The sequence below is a fragment of the Microcebus murinus genome, chromosome 3 (assembly GCF_040939455.1).
Source record: "Microcebus murinus isolate Inina chromosome 3, M.murinus_Inina_mat1.0, whole genome shotgun sequence".
Classification (NCBI taxonomy): domain Eukaryota; kingdom Metazoa; phylum Chordata; class Mammalia; order Primates; family Cheirogaleidae; genus Microcebus; species Microcebus murinus.
The window spans coordinates 62686452-62692497 of record NC_134106.1 but is presented as its reverse complement, the minus strand read 5'-3'; the positions used below and the strand labels follow the sequence as shown (position 1 = coordinate 62692497).

The 6046-nt window shown below is 38.3% G+C and overlaps 1 long non-coding RNA gene across 1 annotated transcript; it reads left to right on the top strand.

Annotated features, from left to right (window-relative positions):
* Positions 1-246: 246 nt before the first annotated feature.
* On the top strand, positions 247-4745 carry LOC105867370 (uncharacterized). Its single transcript, XR_012918496.1, has 3 exons — positions 247-816; positions 2247-2433; positions 4312-4745. It is a non-coding gene; the product is annotated as an uncharacterized LOC105867370 (long non-coding RNA).
* The last annotated feature ends 1301 nt before the right edge of the window (positions 4746-6046 follow it).

Genomic DNA, 6046 nt, shown 5'->3' with positions numbered 1-6046 from the left:
TCAAGATCTGGAGCCTATCAATATTCTCAATGGAAATAAGCTTTTCATTTATTAACCTAAATTTCAGGACAGGAAAATGTAGCTTTGATAGTTCTGTCAACAAAGAAGATGGGAGGGATAAAAGATGACCAAGAAAAGGATTGGGAAGATACAATTAAGTTGACACCCTCATAACATGCCTGAGTATTAACATTGACAAGTCAATTTTGAGTTTTTTGTTAAAATCATTAGTCAGGAAACATTCTCCACTTTACAATTTGTTTTTATTCAAAGTTCCAAAATATAGCCTAATTTTTCTTAAATATTTCTGGCTTTCTACACCTCAAAAGATACATTCAAACTTCTTTTGAGTAGGACAATGTGTTCTATATTATATAGCATTTTCAAACATACATATTTCTCACATTCTTTTGTTGAATATCACTTCATCCATCTGACTCCTTTAGTTTGTATGAACTAGCCCTCTTATAGTCTACCATAACTTACCCCTTTATACCATTCTGGGCATTCACACTTATAGCACTGTATTATAGTTGCCTATTTCTTTGTCTGTATCTCCCTCAAAGATAGGCCATGTCTACTGCATTCATATTTTATACTGGTGCCTGCTCAGGGTTTGACACATAGTAGGTGTTCAAAGAATGGGTTCAATAAATGATTAGTAATATTTTAAACTTTTCATGCATAAACTTTTCAGGTAAGCTATTGAAGCTGTGTTAGTGTTGCCAATATAATGAGAAAACAATCTCTGGAAGAAAACTATGAAATGGCCTTCAGATCTAACCAGAACTACATGTGAGACGACATAAAGACCAGGTATGAGACTGCTACAGCAATGGGTGAGAGATGATGAGGTTTGTGAACTACATGTCAGTGAGGGTAGAAAAGAAGAAATGGATAGAGATATTAAAAAGATAAAATTTGAAGGACATGGTGATGCTGTAGCATCATTATTTTAGTTTACTGATCCTTCTAGAATCAGTGTCACTGAGTACAGAGACCAAATCTTACTCATATTGATTTTCCCTGGACAGACTAAGCACAGTATCTGACACACAATAAAACTCAATGAATATTCAAATGGAAGACCATTCAAACCATACAGTCCCACCATAAGCCTACCTGCCAACCTGTATTTTATTCATTCATTCATTCATTCATTCATTCATTCATTCAATCAATCATTTGTTTAACAAATGAATGGACAAATCTATGTAGGACATGAGCAAGGCTGTAAGGCACAGTTCCTTACCTTCATAGAGCTTGCAGTCTAGTGCATAATACACATTATGAAGCAGTCATTGACAATATCATGTACTAATGTTGTTGTGGGGAAAATATAGGGAACTATGAAAGCAGGTGAGGAGGGAGCTACCCAGAGTTAGAGGCCAGAAGTAACCTCCTGAGATTAAAGATGGGACTGGAGTGGTGAGTGAGATGTAACCATTTGAAGAGGCAGGTGAGAGGAAGAGTGGGAACTCCATGTGCCAGGGTGCAGAGCTGAGAGAAATGATGTGTGCAAAGAGAGGAAAGGACTCCACTGTAGAGCACCACGAGAGGTAAGCAGACATGGGGTTGTGACATCAGCATCCATGTGCAGATGGTGCCCAGAAGGTAGTGAAGGAAATAGTAAGATGGAAGCCCAGGGAGATCCTTATCAATAAACAGACTGCCATTGATTTATCGTTCACCTAGCCCCCGCCACACACACACACACACACACACACACACACACACACACATACACACACATTATTCTTTTCCCTGGTACAGGGCTAGAGAAAGGCCCTGAAAGCATGGAGGGAGCACAGGGCAGGGGCTTCTCTTGACTCATCTAAGGATAGTACTGCCAACCACATTCCTTGTTTGTGTAGCAAACTTGTGGTTATTCCTTGAGATCTAGTAGTGCAAGTACCTCCTCCTGACTAAATTCCTTTTTTGTGCCATAATTATAGAGGCACATCTAGAGGCACATGCCTCTAGATTTAAGGTTTTTGAGAGCAGAGAATTTTTTTTTATTATATTTTTGTCCCCGGCACCTACACAGAGCTTAACATTGGAAGAGCTCAATAAAATCAAGTCTGTTTGAATGAATGTAATTCCAAATAGCGTTTTTGTAAAGGCACCTCAAGGGCCATTCAGACTATAATGAGAGGTTGGCTAACGGGAAGCCATTTTGTTTCCAGTGTGCTTTCTGCTTGTTCTGTCTTTAAAGTTTACAATTAAGGTGCTGCTTGCTTACACAGCTGCTGGCACACGGTTAGAAAATGACCTTGAGGAAAATTATGAGTCCAGAATAGGCCAACCTCAGATTGCTCATGACAATATCCACTGCTGATAACCATCTAGCAAATCAAGATTGTTACAAGCTCATGGTTCTTGGTCTCCGAGTCAGTAGAAATTGGCACAAGACCAAACAAGGAATTTATACAGGTAAGGCTTTGTGGGATGGGGGCTTTCGCTGGAACAAAAGGGAAACAGTGCTGGTGGTTAAGGAGCTACCAGATTGGCTCTCTGAAAAAACAGGCTGGGGAACTTTTGAAGGGGAGAGAGAGAAACTTTGATGCTAGCAATGAAATCATAGCACATAGAGGTGGAGTTTTGTTGACAGCTGCCCATCTGGCAATCATGTTTCTTAATACATGTCATGTCTCATCTAAAGATAGTACTACCAACTTCCTTCCTTGTTAAATGCCCTTGTCATGCCCAAGGGCATGTTAAATCTCCACCCTTGGGCATGATTTCTAGCATTAAAATGAGGCAAAAGGTCTATCTATAAGCCATCAACTTTGGGTCTCATGTTAGTAGTAACCAGTTTGTGCTGGTGTTGACCAGGGCCAATGGGACTCCTACTCCAATGGTTGTCACATCCTGTTAAAGAAAGCAGAAATACCTTCCACTGAAGCTGGATGTTAATCATTTTCGAAGCTTTTGTTCAGTATTGTCAGCAGATTAAGATTTGGCTCAAGGCTCGGGCAGGTAACCAAAGTTCACCTCCTATACTATCTCATGATGACTTGAACAAAGCTTGGCTTCTGCCACCAACCCCCTTTACCCTTTCCCTTTATAAGTTGCTCAGTAAGCAGAGATGAGATGGTCTCTGAGACAATCGTCGGCCATCTCCTCAGGCTGCCTGCACTTGAATAAACCACTTTTCCTTCACCAACACTTGCCTCCGTGTCTGGATCTCAGGTGGCAGGCAGCCTAATTTGTGTTCAGCAAGATTTTCACCTAGCAATGTGGGATTGTAATGAAAGATATCTAATGGCCAGGAGGCTCTATGAGATCTTCAAAAAGGAGGTGTTATTGGAGCTGAACTTGGAAAAATGAATAAGATTCTGGGAAAGAATTCAGGGAAGGGAATTCTAGACAGAAGGAAGCATGTTTTCCGTATATACATACAACTCAAAACAAAGTGTGTAGACCAAGCATTTCATTCAGATGTCTTCCTAATATACACGGGAGAAATAATCATTTATTGCTTTGCTTAACACCTTGATTCTGTTTTCTTTAAATATATTTTCAGAATCTATGCATTGCAAAAGTAGTTCTGGCTCATTTAAGACCAAGGATGTTCTGCCAGACTGATGAGGTGGGGAAAAACGGCTGGAAGCCTGCTAAATTGTTAGAAATGAGATTAATGTTATGTAAATGTAAGTAATTAATCAGCAAGCACCTAGAAACCAAATACCTGATGTGAAGAGCCATTCTTTGAGAGGAGAAAATTGCTCTCTTCTGATTAAAAATGGACTATCAGACAGTATTCAGATTCATCTTTTGCTTTTAACTTTTCCCAAGCTGTCTGGAGTTAAATGTAATTTTCCCCGACTCTTCCATATAAAGAGAAAAAACGAGCTGCACTACTTGAGCTGAGAACCCATGGCTAAAGAAAGGGGAAAGAGAACTGAGGACAAGAGCTGAGGACCAGTGGCGCTCCTGGAGCTCAGAGCTGTGGACTAAAGTCAGGCAACGATGTTACTACTGACAACAGGACATTCAAAACTCATGAAAGTAATGATTTTGCAAATATCTCTTACTTTTTGCCTGCCCCAGCATTTATTCTTTGGTCTTCGGAAATAGCCCCTCCTGCCTGTTGGGCACCAGTCTAGCTGGAGGAGGACAGCTGCCCCATTTTCACCCTCATCACTAGGGTATGAACATGCCTAGGCCTGGAATCTTAGAGCATCTCACCCTCCCAATCTTAGGAATTGAGTCAGGAATAGGCCGAATTGAGCCCTCCTGGTGGCTTTACCTGGGAGGTAAGTCCCTGCTGGTTGGGATTGCTAACTGGTAAATCATGTGTGCTTGCAGTTGCTATTGGCATCATTCCCGACATGGGCCAAGAGCCTTATGGAGAACAAAGTCAATGCACAAGAAAGTAGATTCAGAGGCTGGAGCAAGAATGACACGGTCTTGAAGACGTCATTTGTGATCCTGGCATGATTGCCTGTGACCTGTTCAACCCATGTACTCCCCAACAAGCCCCCTCTATTTTCTCAAACCAAGTTGAGTTGAATTTCTGTTGCTGAAACAGCAACTGTTTTGACTAGTAGAATGCAGATATCCCCAAAGGTTACTCAGATTCCTAAAGTTGATTATTGTTTTTTGTCCTGAAAACTATCTTGTCTATAGACTGCCTTTAAGTGTTTAATAAAATTTATTCAAACCTATTATGTGCCTGTAACTATACAAGTCTTGGAGAATAAAAAGATGAATAAAACTTAATTTTTGCCTTCATAGAGTACAGAATTAGACACACAAAAAAATCAGTCTAAGAAGATAAGAGCTCTTAAAAATGAAATTTATGTTGGCTGTATTCCATTAATAAATATCTGTGCCTTAATTTTAATCAGATAATTTTTAAAATATTTGAAGTGATCACAGTTATTATGCAAAGCCAGAAGACACACAGGTTCTGCATGAAAAGTTTTTCCTTGCTTCAGTGTGTCTGTTTCTTCTGCGAAATGTTAAATGACAATGTATGTTAACCTTATAATAAAAGTATAAAGCTGGGGTGGTGGCTCATGCCTGTAACACTAGCACTATGCGAGGCCAAGGCAGGAGTTTGAGACCAGCCTGAGCAAGAGCGAGACCCAGTCTCTACAAAAAATAGAAAAATTAGCTGGATGTGCTGGCTACATCTGTAGTCCCAGCTACTAGGGAAGCTAAGGTAAGAAGATCGCTTGAGCCCAAGAGTTTGAGGTTATAGTGAACTATGATGATGCCACTGCACTCTAGCTGGCTTATATATATATATATAAATATATATTAAAAAAACACAATTATAAACTATAAAATAAAAACAGAACATTATATATAAAAAGTATAGTTATGTGGCAAGAGCAATCATCACAAATTCATTATTATGTAGACTTTCATTATTATAGAAAAAAATTAATATGAATTAAGAAATTAGAAAAATAAAAGTTTAGAGAGACAAGAAAAATGTGATCAGAAGGTAATATACTTAAAAATAGAGGGGGAAAAACAGAATTGAGATATTCAGGACAAACTCTTTAAAGATAAGCAATGGAGTACTCAAATATGACAAGTCTAATCAGAAAGAAAAGAGAACACAATTATAAAATCAAAATTAGAGGAGATTCAAAAATTATAAAAGAAGATTAAGCACAACTTTACCCAATTTGACTATCTCAATGAAATTGATGAATCTCTGGAACAAAGTAATTACTCCAAATTGAATCAAGAGTAAGTAGAAACTGAAAAATACCTAATATGGTTTTCAGTAGAGGGCAGGCATTCAATAAATGGAATGAATGAACAGAGGAGAATTGGAACAGCCATCAAAGTACAACTTTTAGATGAATTTTCATGGAAGTGTCAATTCAAACTTTCAAGGACTTAATATCTACCACACTATCTGAGTTGTTTTAGAGTTCAGAAAATGACAGCAATGTGTATAGTCTATTTTATGAAACTAGAATTATCTAAGAACAAAACCATAGATGACAAAAAAGAAAATCATGAATATTATATATATATATATATATATATATATATAAAATCAAGTGAATAAGTTTTCATT